General features: G+C 35.2%; 1 long non-coding RNA gene across 2 annotated transcripts in view; it reads right to left on the minus strand.

Annotated features, from left to right (window-relative positions):
* Positions 1–9,692: 9,692 nt before the first annotated feature.
* LOC108521319 (uncharacterized) overlaps positions 9,693–17,489 on the minus strand; it is a 25,208-nt gene continuing 17,411 nt past the window's right edge. The window contains exons 2-3 of one of the 2 annotated variants that reach the window (XR_001883166.1): positions 12,815–12,923; positions 9,693–12,014 (exon numbers count right to left, since the gene is read on the minus strand). This is a non-coding gene — a long non-coding RNA (uncharacterized LOC108521319). Of the gene's footprint in view, positions 12,345–12,814; positions 12,924–17,489 lie in introns of both variants that reach the window. The other variant, XR_001883165.1, reaches the window with a different exon arrangement.

Genomic DNA, 17,489 nt, shown 5'->3' on the forward strand with positions numbered 1-17,489 from the left:
GTCAGATAAAACTTTTTTTAAAGTGTCTTTGTATAAGGTACTAATGCGAGTCTAACAAATTTCAAATTATAGATTTGTATATGTGTATATGTACAGGTACAATATATGTATGCAATGTATACAATGTATGTATATATATTACACATATGTGCACAGATACAAATGTATATTATATATAATACACATGTACAAATATATATAATATATAATACTTATAATACATATGATACACATGTACAAATACACACACACACACACACACACACAACTCTCACACATCAGGTATTTTTAACCACAACTGGCAAATTCGTAAATCATTATCCATAGATAACTAATTAATACAGCCATCCCCTTATTTACTGGAATTAGTATTTATTAAGCTTATCAGATGTAAAATCAGTATATCTAACAAGTTGCATTTTATATGTCAATTTCAAAAGTCAGAAAATTAAGTTGTAAGAAGAATATAATTTTAATAGCCAAAAGTAAGATTCATAGAAATATATCTAATATGAAATTATGAGACCTTTCTGAAGAAAATAATGAGTTAATTGAAAGACATTAAAGAAGACTTAAATAACTGGAAAGAAGTAACATTTCTATGGATGACAATACTCAATATAACAAAAAAATGCTAATTTCCTTTAAAGTCTAGAAACATTGCAATTTTATTTCTTATACCAACAAGATATTTTATGGAGCTTGATAAGCTGATTCTAAAATTTGTATGAGACAACAAAGAGCTAAGAATATTCTTGAAGCAGAACTTGGAGAATTGCCCAATCAGAAAACAATACTTACTACAAAGCTGTAGTAATTAAGACACTGTGATACCAGTTTAATACTGGACAAATAAAACATTAGAAGAAAGAAAACAGTCCAACAACAGACCTGTGCTTATTTGGAAACACAAAAATATTGCCATTGCCAATCATTGATGAAAGGGGAGGGTTATTTTTCTTAATGATACTACAACAATGTGTTATTCATATGCTGTATTACTCAGGGTTCTCCAGGGAAACCATAACCTGTGTGGAGCGGGGGTTGGGAGAGAGCGAGAGAGAGAGAATGTATTATTGGAATTGACTCACAAGGTTATGGAGGATGAGAAGTCCTAACATCTGTCTTGTCCTATGCAAGCTGGAGACTCAGGAAAACTGGTGATGTAATTCAGTGTGAGTTAAAAGGCTAGAGAACTGCAAGGAGGGTGGGAGGTCATGGCGTAAGTTGCAGTCCAAGTCCAAAGACCTTAGACCTAAGAGTGTGGATGTCCAAGGGCAGGAGAAGTTGTGTGTACCAGCTCAGACAGGGAGCAAGTTCACTCTTCCACTTTTTTGTTTTACTTAGGCCTTTAACTGATTGGATGATGCCCACTCACAATGGTAAGGGCTATTTCCTTTATTCTGTCTACTGATTCAAATGCTAATGTCTTCCAGAAACACCCTCATAGAAACACCGAGAAGTGATGTTTTACATTCTTTAGCCCAGTGAGGTTGACACATAAAATTAATAATCATCCAATATGAGAAAAAAACTTAGATCACAAATTTATATCAGATAAAGGCATATTACTTTGAATCTATAAATTTATTTGGGAAGCATATCCATTTAAAAAATATTGATTCTTCTAATCCATAAGCATGGAATATTTTTCCCTTTATTTGTGTTGTCTCTAATTTCTTTCAGCAATGTTTTATAGTTCTCCCCATAAAGATTTTTCAGCTCCTTGGTTAGCTGTATTCCTAGGTGTTTCATTTTCTTTGTGGCTATTGTAAATGAGATTCTGTTCTTGACTTGACTCTCAGCCTGGACATTATTGATGTATAGAAATGCTACTGATTTTTGTACAATGATTTTGTATCCTAAAACTTTACTAAAAATTTTTGTCAGCTTTTTGGCTGATTCTTTAGTGCTTTCTAGGTATAGATCTATATCACCAGTGAAGAGAGATAGTTTGCCTTCTTTTCGTATTTGGATTCCTTTTACTTCTTTCCCTTGCCTGACTGCTCTGGCTAAGACTTCCAGTACTAACAGTGGTGATAGTTGGAATCCTTGTCTTGCTCCAGTTCTCAAGGGTGAATACTTCCAGCTTTTGCCTATTCAGTATGATGTCGGCTGTGGGTTTGTCATAGACTCTTACCAAACTACCAATATTATTCTTCACAGGATTAGAAAAAAAACTATTATAAAATTTGTATGCAACCAAAAAGGAGCCTGAACAGCAAAGGCTATCTTAAGCAAAAAGAACAAAGCCAGGGACATCACACTACCCCAGTTCAAACTATGCTATAAGGCCACAGTCACCAAAATAGCTTGGTGCTGGTACAAAAACAGAAATATAGACCAACGGAACAGAATAGAAAACTCAAGGAAGAAAGGTTACATACTTACACCCATATTATTTTTGACAAGGCCAACAAAAATAAGTGATGTGGAAAGTACTTCCTATTCAATAAATGGTATTGGGATAGCTGGCTAGCCATGTGCAAAAGAATGAAACTGGACCCTACCATTTACCATATATGGAAATTAACCCAATATTGATCAAATATTTAAGTGTAAGACCTCAAATTATTACAATTCTATAAGAAAATCTCAGATATACCCTTCTCAACATTGGCCTTGGCAAAAATTTTTTGGCTATGTCACACAAGCAATTGCAACAAAACTAAAAATTGACAAGTGGAGCTTAATTAAACTAAAGAGCTCTTGCACAGCAAAAGAAACTATCAATAGAGCAAACAGCCTACAAGGTGGGAGAAAACGTTCTAAAACTGTACATCCAATAAATGTCTAGTATTCAGAATCTATAAAGAACTTAAACAAACCAACAAGGAAGAAGCAAACCCATTAAAAAACTGGCAAAGGACTGGGCACAGTGACTCACACCTGTAATCCCAGCGCTTTGGGAGGCCAAGGCAGGCAGATCACCTGAGGTCAGCAATTTGAGACCAGCCTAGTCAACATGGAAAAATCCAATCTCTACTAAAAATACAAAAATTAGCTAGGCTTGGTGGTGTAGGCCTGTAATTCCAGCTACTCGGGAGGCTAAGGCAAGAGAATCCTGGAAGGCAGAGGTTGCATTGAGCCGAGATCGTGCCATTGCACTCCAGCCCAGGCAACATGAGTGAAACTGGCAAAGGGCATGAACAGACACTTCTCAAAATAAGATATACAAGCAGCCAACAAACATGAAAAAATCCTTATAATCACTGATCATCAGAGAAATGCAAATCAAAACCACACTGAGATACCATCACACACCAGTCAGAATGGCTAGTAAAATGTCAAAAAAAAAAAAAAAAAAAAAAAAAAAAAAACAAACAACAACAAAAAAAAAAACAGATACTGTCAAGACTGCAAAGGAAAGGGAACACTTATACACTGTCAGTGAGAATGTAAATTAGGTTAACCACTGTGGAAAGCAGTTTGGGGATTTCTCAAAGAACTTAAAATGGAGGTACCATTTGACCCAGCAATCCCATGACTGGGTATATACCCAAAGAAAAATAGATTATTATACCAAAAACATATATGCACTCTTATGTTCATCATTGTGCTATTCACAATAGCAAAGATATGGAGTCAAACAATCAATGGTGGATTGAATAAACAAAATAGACTACATGCACACCATGGAATACCATGCAGCCATAAAAAAGAATGAAATCATATCCTTTGCAGCAACATGGATAGAGCTGGAGACCAGACATAATCCTACGTGAACTGATGCAGAAACAAAAAACCAAATACTTCATGTTCTCACTTATAAGTAGGAACTAAACACTGAGCATATATGGACATAAAAATGGGAACAACACAAATGTGAACTACTAGGCGGGGAGGGAAGGAGGATACTGGTTTAAAAACTACCTATTCGGTAGTATGCTCACTACCTGGGTGCAAGATACCCATGTAGTACACCTGCACATGTACCCCCTGTATCTAAAATAAAATCTAAAAAATTTTAAAGCATATCAGAGAGCTTCAGAACCAAGCAAGACTCTTCAAAAGAAATTAAACTTTTTAAAGGCAAAATCTTAAAACTTTTCAAGGAGATATACAAGAATATAGTCATACATTTTGGGCAACAGTGAACTTTTAAACAAGACACCAAAAGATCTAGGGAAAGGTTCGTAAGCTCAATTAACTAAAATGAAAATTGACTCATCAGAAAGTATCATCAGTGAGTAAAAGGCAAACCACAGGCTGAGAAAATACGTTTATTCATATAAACAATAACAATTAGTATTTCAGATATAAAAACTCTTCTGAATTGCAAACAGTTCAACAATTCAACTGAAATATGTCCAAAATACATGAAGAAATAATTTACAGAAAGAGAAATATAAATTGCCAATATATACGATAGTCATCTACTTTTTAGTAATCTTGAGAAACAAAGCCAAAATTTAATATTGTTTTGAAACCATAAAGTCGATAGAAATTTAAAAGTCTGTTGATACCACATATTGCCCAAAGGCGTGGAGAATTGGGAACACATTGATGACAGAAGTGCAAATTGCTTGATGAGTTTGGAGAACAATTTGGCAGTATCTAGTAATGGTGGACATGCTGTATAATCCAGTAACATCATCCTGAAGCAGTGCTTCTTCACATTATTCAAGTTCATAGAAGGACATAATATTTGTACAATATACTAGTGTAATAAATGAGACTGCTTGAAGACTGAGACTGACGGGATCAATAAAACCACAAATGTTTAATCCAATTACAGAAGCTAGTAGGGAGAACTGCCCTAGAAAATGCCTTGCAATATGCATCTGGAGACTTGAGTAAGAATGGTTGTGGCAGCATTGTTTTTAACAGAAATTTAAAATTTAAGCTAACACATATATCCACCAATAGTAGAGTGCATAAATATATTAGCATGTATTTATGTAATAATACATAAATACATGTTAACAAAGATGAATCTTAAGAACATAATATTGAGTAAAGAATCAAGTCACCAAAAATGAATGCACTGTGATTATAAAACTCAAAAACAAGCAAAATTAAACCATAGTTTTAGGATTGCATACATTTGTATTACTGTGGGTTGAATTGAGCCCCTCGCAAAGGTCCTGTGCTGAAATCCTAATCCTTAGTACCGCAGAATGTGACTTTATTTGGAAATGAGGTCAGTCATTGCATATGTAATTAGTTAAGATGAGGTCATGCTAGAGTAGGGTAGGCCTCCAATCAAGTATGACTGGCATCATTATAAAAAAGGGAAATTTGAATACAGATACACACACACACAAACACAGAGAATGCCATGTGAACATGAAGGCAGAAATCATATCGGAGTGATGTGTCTACAAGCCAAGGAATGCCAAAGACTCCAGCAAACCACCAGAAGCTAGCAGAGACCAGATATTCCCTCACATTCCTCAGAAGACACCAACACTGATGATACCTTGGTCTCAGACTTTTAGTCTCTGGAACTGTGGGAAAATAAATTTTTGATGTTCAAACCCCCAGTTTGTTACAACATCCCCAGCAAACTAATACTTGTATGAAGGCTATTTTTTAAGTAAAGAGATTATTATACATACCAAGGAGGTAGTGCTATTGGAAAGTTCACATGAGAAACTCCAAATGTCCTGGTCAATGTCTGTTTCCTAGGCTGAGTGAAAATTATACATAATACGTGAATTTATATACAGAATGTATAAATTTATATACAGCATATTAATATAGTGAAACTCTACTAAAAATGAATGAATAACTAATACACAAAATACAAAATATCTCAGAGGCATCATACTAAATGTAAGAAATGAAATGCAAAGGGGACATACACATAATTATGTTAGAGTAGGTAGTTAGGCATACATGAGCAGGGCAGGAGAGTCCCTCTCTGTCCTCCAGGAATGTCAGGCAACCATCAGGTGATGGTCAGGCAGCTGTCAAACTGTCACTCTAAAATAATAATTGTTTGCAGCTGACTCCAGGGAATGGCAGTCTCTCACCTTGAAGCTGGTATTAGTAGCTTCCCAATAAGGTCTCAGCAGTTGGGCAAGTGAGCTCAAGCATGCACACTAATAGGCAAAATGGTATAGTTTTACTCATATGTGACCTTCCTCTAGAAACACTTGACTGGTAAGGAAAGAATACCTAAAGTCAGCATGCATACAACTTCAGTAAACACACAGCACATGTGGACATCCCACCTCAAGGAAAGAATCAGGGAATAAGAGACGCAAGACCTCAGAAGCATGCCAACATATAAAACTCCAAGTCAAAGGTCAAACCACACACTTGAATCTCTCAAATCACCTGCTTGCCCTCTTCCAAGTGTACTTTAACTTCCTTTCATTCTTGCTCTAGAACTTTTTAATAAACTTTCACTCTTGCTCTAAAACTTAAATAGGTTTCTACCTCTGCTGTATGCCCTTCAGTTAAATTCTTTCTTCTGAATGTATCTGCCCAATAGGCTCACTTTGCCCACTGCCTAAACAGAGCCAATTTATCAAGACAGGGGAATTGCAATAGAGAAAGAGTAATTCATGCTAAGCCATCTGTGCAGGAGACTGGAGTTTTATTACTACTTAAATCAGCCTCCCCAAGCATTTGGGGATCAGAGTTGTTAAGGACAACTTGGTGGGTTAGAGGAAGCCAGTGAGCCAGGAGTGCTGATTGCTCAGGTCAGACTCTTGGGTGACCTGGAGCACTGTTAATGAATAGTATAATTTGAGAGGACTTTTTTTTTTTTTTTTTTCTGAGCAGTGAAACTCCACAGTAGACTTAAAATACTCTAAAGCATGGTGTAAACAGATATGCCATTACCCAGGCTTTGTCATTTAATTTATGGGGTACAGGTAGAATAACTTTATCATAATTCTTAAAGGTCCTAGAATTTTCAAAATGGTAAATTAACACCACCTTCAACTTAAAGTCACCAGCTGCATTAACCCCTAATAAGAGAGTCAGCCTGTCCTTTGAAGCTTTGAGCTCAGGCATTTACTTTTTCTCTATAGCTAGGAAGTCCTAGATGGCAACTTCTTCTAATAAAAAAGTGTTTTGTCTACACGAAAATCTTCAGTTTAGGGTATCCACCTTCATCAATTGTCTTGTCTATATCTTCTGGATAACTTGCTGCAGCTTCTACACCAGCACCTGCAGCTTCACCTTGTATTTTTACATTATAGAGACAGCTTCTCTCCTTCAAACCTAGTGAATCAGCCTCTGCTATCTTCAGACTTTTTTTTTTTGCAGCTTCCTCACCCCAATTAGCCTTTATAGAACTGGAGAGAGTTAGGATCTTACTCTGGATTAGGTTTTGGCTTAAGAGAATGTTGTGGTCAGTTTGATCTTCTATCCAAACCACTAAAACTTTCTCCATACCAGCAACAAGGCTGTTGTGCTTTCTTATTATTCATGTGTTAACTGGAGTAGGATTTTAATTTCCTTCAAGAACTTTTCCTTTGCAAGTACGACATGGCTAACTTATTGGTGCAAAAAGCTGAGCTTTCAACTTCTCTTGGCTCTTGACATGTCTTACTCACTAAGTTTAATTACTTCTAGCTTTTGATTTAAAGTGAGAGATATGCAAGTTTTCCTTTGCTTCAACATTTAGAGGCCATTGTAGAGTTACTAATTGGCTGAATGTTAATATTGTTGTGTCTCTAATAGGGAGACCCCAGGAGAAGGAGAAAGATGGTGACCGGTTGGTGAAGCAGTCAGAACACACACAGCATTTATCGAAGTTCACCATCTTACATGTGTATTGTTTTTGACATCCCAAAACAATTACAATAGTAACATCAAGGATTACTGATCACAGATCACCATGGTAGATGTAAAAATCATGAAATGATTGAAATACTATAAAGATTACCACAATGTGATACAGAGACATGAAGTGAGCACATGCAGTTAGAAAAATGACAATAAGCTTGCTCCATGCAAGGTTCCACAAACCTTCAATTTTTGTCAAAAAATGCAATGTATGTGAAGCACAATAAAGCAAGGCACAATAAAATGAGGTACATCTGTATTGCATTGGATTTTATGCCAATAACAGTATTTCACTTGAAATTACTGTATAAAATATTTTAATCTCTTGTAGAGCTATTTATTCCCCACTCCACCATTTCTCCTGTGTTTAAGAATTTTTCTAGCTCTTCTAGATATTTGAATTCCAATCTAAACTTTAGAATCAACTCATCCAATTGCATTAAAAAGTTATTGGCAGTTTCTTAATATCATCTTATATTTATATACTAACCTGGAGGAATTGACTTCTTTGAGGTATGAAGTAGAACTTGTTCAAGGAAAAGACACATCTTTACATTAGTTCAAATTCATTTGCATGCTTTCAGAAAGTGTTTAAAATTGTTTTCGTACAGATTTTGCATATTTATGCTTAAGCATTTTATTTTCTCTGTTGCTATTGTATTTTTTTCCGCTATATCTTCTAAATAGAAGTCCTTTGTGTGTAAGATGACTATAGAGTTTGTATTTTAATTTTAACTTCCTGTAATTTGTTTTAAATTTTTTTTATCATAAATTATCTTGGAATTTCTAATTTATCATCTGTAAATAAAGATAATTTATCTTATTATTTTTCATTTTTTATGTTATTAACATTTTTATCCTTTGGATTTCATTGATCAATGTCATCAATACATTAGTTCTCAACTGGGGAATGATATTATCCTCAAAGAATATTTAGGAATATCTGGAGACATTTGGGTTTTCACCATTGTGGGAGCTATGGGTGCTACTGTTGTCTTCTAGGGAGTAGCCAAGAATGCTGCTAACATCCTACAGGACATCCAGGTCCCACAACAAAGAATTATCCAGCCCAAAATACCAACAGTGCCAAAGCTGGAAGTTCTGCTCTGATATAAAAATTTAATAGTGAAAATGGTGAATGTTCTTGTCCTGTTCCAACTCCATGGGAATGCCTCTAGTACTTCTCCATTAAGTAGAAATTCTGACTTCACTGTTGTTGTTGCTGTTATTGGAAGTTTTTAAAATTCTTTTTCAATTCCCTAGAGCAAGATAAGTATCATTGTGGTTATCTGGGAGTTAAACAGTTAATAGAATTGTCCAGTGAAACCCTCTGTACCCATATTAACCAAATGTTATTTAGAAGCATTGCAGAATTCTAGAAAAGCAATTGGGAATGATTTACAATTTTCAACATTTAAAAACTAGTTTTAACTTTTAAAATGTCTCCTAGAGTTTTTCTTGGCTCATTAATCAAAGGGTGTGTGTATGTATTTGTGTATCCATGTATACATTTACAAATGTATTTATGTAGTTCAACTCTACTACAGAACTAGTATGGCCAATGTATGCATAGGTGGATAGATACGTGTCTTCTGTGCTTCATGGGTGCCAGGAGAGTTCCCTTGGACCAGATAATGCCTAACTCCCCTATTCATTTATGCCTATAATATAACCTGGGAAACCCAAGTGTCTCTAGTGTTGATTTTTTTATTATTTATTTATTTATTTTTGAAGCAAGATTTTTCTCTGTCACCCATGCTGGAGTGCAGTGTCGTGAACACAGCTCACTGCAGCCTTGGCCTCCTGGGCTCAAGCGATCCTCTGACATCAGCCTCTCAAGTAGCTGAGACCACAGGCGTGTGCCACCATGCCCTGTTCATTTTTTTGCTTTTTTTTGTAGAGACAAGGTCTCACTATGTTGCCCAGGCTGGTCTCCTGGGCTCAAGCAGTCCTCCTGCCTTGGCCTCCCGAAGTGCTGGGATTACAAGTGTGAGTCACTGTGCCTGGCAAGCATTGCTCTTTTACAACCACAAACACAGCTGGGGTCACTATCCAGCTTGTCTAGAGGAAGCCCCATCTTTTTGCCAAGCATTTCTGAGAATCCTCAGGCTGTCTACTTACATCGTGTTGTTCTGAAGATTACACATTTTTCGAAGACAAAATTTTAAAATGACATGAGTTTATGCCATATATTATTAATGCACACTAAACTGCAGTAATTTATAGCTACAAAAACATTTAAAAACTTGGAATTAATTTTACCTAAATTGCATGTATTACAATAAATATTGGTAGAATGAAGACAAATGAAGTATCCAAAATGTTTTCTAAAGCTCAAGAAAGATTTAACTGAGCTCAAAATACTTTGTCTTAAAACATCTTTTGATATTATTTTAATTGTTAAACATGGCAAGTAATATGTGAGAACTTTCTACATAATGGATGAACATCCTATTGCCAAATCAGGCTGAATAGTTATGGATTTTCTCCATTTTTCAAAGCATGGCATACATTTTACAATCAATATTTTCAATGATTTTCAGTAGTCCTGTACTGCAAAAGTTAGTGGAAAAATTGATGTGCAGCAATAATATGAATGCATAATACATACTATCCAGTTTTATTTTGTACTTCTTTTTTGGGCAGTTATTTGCCATCTCTTATAATGATGCAATAGAATGAGACTGAAAAAATTTCCATCTACATTTCATGTATTATTCATATTAATTTAAAACGCAGCTAGCTTTCAAAGGGTTAGCTCCAGGGAACAAAATTTTATGGTCATCTTTAAATTATATTAACATAACCAGGAGCTAAGAAATTTAGTTGTATTAAACACAACCTAAAGCAAATTCATCCTTGTTTGATAAATGCTCCCATTTTCTCAATAAAAGCCTTTCTAAATCTCTTATGATATTTTAGAATGCAGAGTGGGTTACTATGAGTGCCTGACTTCAAAATGGATAAAGGGATGCCAAAATCCTCCTGTAATTTTGCTCTAAACACCCAAAGAAAGGATCAAATCCTAACTCAAGAGTAGTTTTAAGTGACCATAAAATATGTAACAAATTTCTAAACTGCAACTGTTTAACTTACTTTGGGAAAGACTACATTGAAAAAATATGCTGTATAAAACCACGTTTTGAGGAACTACCCTCACCTTGAATGGCAAGTAAGCACTGAGTGGGTAATATTTCATTTGACTGAGTCCCAACTTCCTGGAGCAAGTAATGGTTTATCCACCTGGAGGTCGAAACATATGTTTTGCATAGTATCATCATTGAGTATTTATCGATTGATTGACTAATGATGACATGTTTGGGTGTGCTGTTTGGTTTTTGGGCTGTTTTGGTTTATAGATTGGTGGTTTCTATAAAGCAGAAAGGAGAGAAAAAGATGCTGGGTAACAAAAACTAAAAGAAATCTGCAATGCAGAACAACTAAATAAAAAAGAGAGAGAGCAGAGAGATGAAGTAAAACTGCCTTGTTCTCAAACAAATGGTAACTAAACTAAAGATCAATAGAATGTCAAAAGAATTCAAGGATGATGCTAGCCAATACAGTCATAAATTCACTGTGGGCACAACCAACCAAATTATGGATATATGATTCCTTCACTTCACCTTCTAAAGATTCTTATTCTCTTCCAAGCAAACCCCTACTCCAGTTAGGAATACAGGATAATTGAGTATAAAAAGAAAAAAAAAGCTTTAATACAATGTTTAATTGTCAGTTAAAAAGATAGATAACAATTAAACTCTTTGTGATGCCAGCCAGCATTATGGATTATAATTGGTATCAGGATTGAAGAGACATGGAATTAGGAATAATTGACTGAATGTAAGAATAACCTATTGCTGCATATGAAATTACCACAAAATATAGTAATTTAAAACAACAACCATTTGTCTCACAGTGTTGGTGCATCAAGAACGCATGTGCAGCATAGCTGCAACTTCTAGCTCAGAATCTCTCACAAAAATCGCAATCATTTTTTACCAGAAACGACATCATATCAAGGGTTGTCTGGAGGAAGTTTCACTTTCAAGCTCACTTATATGAATGTTAGTAAAACTTGAACCCCAGCAGCCTTTTGTCCAGGTCCAGAGAGCTTGGTTGCTGGCCATATAGGTCTCCTTATGAACAGCTCAAAACGTGATGAATGGCAGAGAAAAGAGAAGAGCCAGGCTGAAGTCACAGTTATTTTGTCACCTCCTCAGAAGTGGCATTCCTTCACTTTTCTGGATGTATTCCTCAGAAGTGAGTCACTAGTTCCAGCCCACACAGTGAAAGAGGGAAAAACACAAAAGCATTAGTAACAACAGGGGACCTTGGGAGTGACTTTGGGGTTAAGCCACCTCTAAACCACAAAAACCTAGAATAAGCAGGTGAAGATAGCATATTCTCCAAGTTGATATGTGAATTGCAAGAATTTGAATGGTATGTGTTATGCCATAGTCTTCCCCTTCACATGTAAGGTTGGGGGAGAAGTGCAGGGGGGTGCATGGAGAGATTTTGAATTTTTAAAATGAAGAAAATCCTCTTTAAATTCCTGGACTGCATATTATTCTGGCAACTCCAGTAGTCGCTCCTGGGGGCTTGGAAAAGAAGGTAGAATATTGGTGATTAGTTTTTTTATGTATTGTACTTTCCAAATGGTGTATTATACATCTTATGTTTGTCTATCTTCAGAAAAAAAACTGTATAAAACCCTGAAAACAATATTGAAAGACTATGAAACTTTTACTTTGTGTCTCACACTCACACTACTGTATCTTTAGTAACTGTTATTTTCTATTATACAGACATATATTCTTGTTGTCAGATAGTTTGATAGCATCATACCAGCTGTGGAGGAGAGGGTTTATTTCCCCCAATCTCTTCAACATTGGAAATTACCAATTTAAAAAACACACACACATTTAGCTTTATGCTAAGGGATTTAGAAACCATGCTATGTTGGTTTTTAGAAGAGCAAGGATTAATGGCTGTAATACCTTTGCTAGGAGTGGAAATGGAGGAGTAGGTTAAGTAGGAAGTGCCCTCATACAGTACAATTAGAACTTACCTCACCTCTGTACTTAATAAGAAATTTTGAGATTCTTTGTTTTGATGTTTTTCTCCAGTAGTGCTTAAAAACATTTCCTGTGCCCATGACCTCAGCACTCAACAGCACTCTGCAGGAATAACACAGACATGGAAGCCTCAGATTAGAAATAGAGCATCATTGAGCAACAGTGGCTACATTTGGGGGACATATGTTATCTGCACAAAAATTTGGTTGTAAAAAGAAGCTGCTGAATCAGCGTAGATAGTTGAGACCAGCACACTGACTGAACCAATTCTGTTGTCAGTTGAGACTGACAGAACCAATTCTGTTGGATGACATCCATTCTCCTACTATTCTGGTTAAAGCTAAGTAATCACCTTCAGCAAAGACTAATTAATAATTAAGACATTCATAATTGATTATGATATAATTAAGTTACTTATGTGCATATGCAAGCCATATGCTATACTTCTCCAAGTGTTAATACATTTAATGCCCACAACGAACTTGTGTACCCCTGTGTAAGGAAACTAAAACTCAGAGTACTTAAAATTGCTTAAGGTCACACAGGCAGTAAATTGGAATTTGAGGTAATGACTTTGTGTCCTTACTTTCTCTCTTTGCCATCACTGTAGATAATAAAGTATAATATTAAAAGCATGAGTTATGAACTCACAATGTAGGGGTTTATGTCTTTGTTTCACGATTAGCTTTACAATTTTGGGCAACTTACTTTGTTTTGGTTTCCTCATCTATAATATTCAGGTAATAACAATAACATCTTAATGGATCATGCTAAAGACAAAACAAGACAACAGATATAAAGCATCTGGAATACTATCTAGTACATACTAACTACATAATAAAATACAGGCTTATTTTAGGACACTATGCTAAAGACATGTATCTTCTCATTTAAAAATCATGAAAACACTTCAAAGCAGGTGCAATTATTATTACAATTTTAGAAATTTAAAAAAATGCAGAGAGTTAGAGAGATCATGTATCTAGCCCAAGATTATACCACTGGCAAGTAGTTTAGCCAGTATTTGAACTCAAGCAGTCTAATTCACAAGCCTCTATGCTAAACCATTGAGCTGTTATCTGCTTGATTGTAAAATCCTTATTTTTGTCATATGATATTGTTACACTGGTGTTCTGCTTTTATTTGTCCAATATTCCATTGTTTACTTAGTTTAGTGTTCGTGAAATTGTATTATTATTTTTTTCTCCTCATCTTGTAGATAAAGAAACAGATTCGGTTAAATTAAATGATTCCCTGGCTAGGACAGTTCAAAACTTGCAGAACCCAGATTTCTGACACCTTACATTCTTGGTCTCATAGCTTCAGGTTCCAGTTTCTGCTGAGGTTTCATTTGGCTCCAACATGAAAAAATTCTACCTTCTTCAAGAGGAATTAGCCTGACTGGGAAACAGCTTGAAAGAGATGAAGACACGCTGACATACAAAACTAAGCAGATGCGTGACTAAACTCAGGATCTATAATTTGCTCTGTCTTTCCAATGTCCCCTGGAATTTATACATTATACTTTAATTGATTTCTCGCCAAATGACTGAGTTTTATGACTGACCAGTTATACAACATAGAGGAAGAGGGTTAGAGAGGCTAAGAAATAACACATATGAAAGATCATGTTTAAAAGGAAAAAAAACCCTCCATCACTTAGGAAGTGACAGTAAAATTATTTGATGTTATCATTTTATAGTAGATTAAAAATGGAGATGGCTTCCATTTAGGGAAACACTAGTATAAGTGAATATTTTCCAGACCTTCCTCTAGATCCCACAGAACATAAGGATAAGGACCTTGTCTGTATTATTTACCTCTATAATGCTGGCAACACATAATAGGCACTTAAGCAATTCTTAAAAATTAATCACTCAATTTAATTAAGCACTTAATTAAATTAAGTGCTGAATTTCCTTAATCAGGAAATTACGGAGATTTTCACTGATTGTTCTATGGCTGGTGAAGATGTCTAAATACCAATGTATCTCTGTTGTTGTTGAATTGGGAAACTATGGTTTGCTTCAATTTCTAGAGTACATATTCTGATAAAGCATAACCATGAAGAACAATTACTTAGATCTCTATATTCATTACTTTTATTACTTTCTAATTATGAGATGTTGGTTAAATTATTACTTAAATTCTCTGTGCTTCAGTTTCCATTTTATAAAATACAAAATATTTTATATTTATATTAATTACAAAACTAAAGATAGGACCAGGCTCAGTGGCTCACGCCTGTAATTCCAGCACTTCAGGAGGCTGAGGCGGGTGGATCATCTGAGGTTAAGAGTTTGAGATGAGCCTGACCAACATGGAGAAACTCCACCTCTATGAAAAATACAAAATTAGCTGGGTGTGGTGGTGGGCGCCTGTAATCCCAGCTACTCTGGAGGTTGAGACAGGAGAATCACTTGAACCTGGGAGGTGGAGGTTGCGGTAGGCTGAAATTGTGCCATTGCACTCCAGCCTGGGAGACAAGAGTGAGACCCTGTCTCAGAAAACAAGAAAAACAAACAAACAAACAAAACCTAAAGATAGTACAAAATGAAGATAACGAGAGTCTCTACCTCTCAGAGTGGTTGTGAAGATTAAACAGATGAATGCAAGTAAAAGTATTTAGAATAGCCTGGCAGATAGTATGTGCTCAATCCAGGTTGATTTTAACACAAAAATTAGTATGAATTAAAAACAAATTATTGTATCACTTAAAATTAACTTTTAATATGTCAAAATTAAAAGCAAAGAGTCATTTATCTAAAAACATTAGGGTAAAGATATGGATTTGGTCATTATGGATATTATTTTGTGTTATTCTCCATCCCACTTGGGTCCAGACTGTATTTTTATGAGTATTTGATAACCTATGCACCTCCTCCCACATGCTTTAAATTATCTCTAGGTTACTTATAAGACCTAATACTATGTAAGTGCTGTGTAAAATGGTTTTATTTGTTTTGTTGTATTGTTATTTTCATTTTCCAACATTTTAAATTTATGGTTATTTGAATTTGCAGATGCAGATATGGAGTGCCAACCATTCAACTTCTGCTCTATTTTCTACACCATTTGCCATGGTGCCTTGTAACTAGATATTCAGTACATATTTACTATCAAGTCCCTAAACCAGAGCATGAATCTAAAAGTAAGTGATCAAAGAGGCAACTTTTTAATATCCTAACTCATGGCTAGCACCATGTTAGGCACATGGTAGCTCTCAGTATATTCTGGTTTACTACCTTTCTTTAATTGCTACCTCATTTGGATCAAAAAAGAATTAATTTAGTTATATCAGGAGATGAAAGCATCTAAAAACATATTTACATTAAATAATTAGAGGAATCCATTTAATAATAAAGCTCAGTGTTAGTGAAACTAAATGCCAGTTGCCATATTAATGGAAGTGTAAGGGGAATGAATGAGTACTCAATGACTTGGAACCAAAATTGGTTACTGCCTATTCTAAATTTAGTGTTTAGAAGGTAAAGAAAAAACATTAAATCTAAGAATGAAGTGGACACCATACACACTCCAAGTGATTAAATGTACTGTGGCAATTGTGTTTTCCTTCAATCTGACTTAGAGTTGGTAATGGAAGACTTCCCATTACTCTATGCCATGATGTTAAGGAAAGCCAATGCTAATGAACCAAAAGCCCATGAAAATCCAGACTTTGAAACATAAAAATAACTGGCAACTCACAGTTCAGTGAAGTTCATTCGGAAGAAAAGGTAGCGAAGAATACTTAGGCTATGTTGTAAGAGTCTTATCAAAGAAAAAACTGTATTTTTCTAAAGCAGTAGACACATACATATTTAATTCCAGCAAGTGCTGAACCTCATAGCTTGCGAGAACCTGCACATTTTGGGGTCCATTAATGTGATGCATCTCAAACTATCTGTGATGAAGGAACTTTCCTCTCTCTCTGTGTGTGTGTGTATGTGTGTGTGTGCACATGCGCATAGTTTTTCCCGATGTATCCTGGACCTATAAGTTGTTGAAGAGCCCATGACTTGCTCATTGCTTTTGCCCATGTACTAACTATGTAATACTCAAACTAATCTATACCCAGTTAAACGAGACAAGTCTGAAAATCACACATTTGAATTTCAAGGCAATGTCAAATAGTTGTAAAGTTTTTAAGTGCTTAATCTCCATTTCTGTATTCATCTCATCTTGGAGCAGCAAGGAGCAGACTTTGAGGGTGAACATTGGTTCATGGAGCAACTTTCTGTAGCATTGTAGAGGAAGACCTCTAAGATATAACTTGAATAAAGAGAATTGTGAGATAGAAAATGAAACAGAGGAAGTCAGAAATGTTTGTAGATAGATGACTATGAACGAATCTGTGGAAAACATACTGTCAAAGAAAACCTGGAGAGAAAACATAAAAAATTTAATTTCATTCACTGGGTAAAGAGAAACTTCAAAACAACAATGAAAGAGCTAATGTTCAAGACTTGAGTGAAGAAAACTGTGCCATAAGGAAGCACACTAGTAAATTTAAGTAGTCCAGATATTTTTGTACAAGCATATTTTAGGGATTTATTCTGTGGATAACATTCTTTGTTCAATTATTAAGAGAATTATAAAGAAGCATAATATTCAAAGGTGGTGTATAACAATTTAAAATACAGATGGGACATTATATATATATATATA

Source organism: Rhinopithecus bieti, unplaced genomic scaffold (genome assembly GCF_001698545.2).
Source record: "Rhinopithecus bieti isolate Rb0 unplaced genomic scaffold, ASM169854v2 scaffold_1618, whole genome shotgun sequence".
NCBI classification, from domain to species: domain Eukaryota; kingdom Metazoa; phylum Chordata; class Mammalia; order Primates; family Cercopithecidae; genus Rhinopithecus; species Rhinopithecus bieti.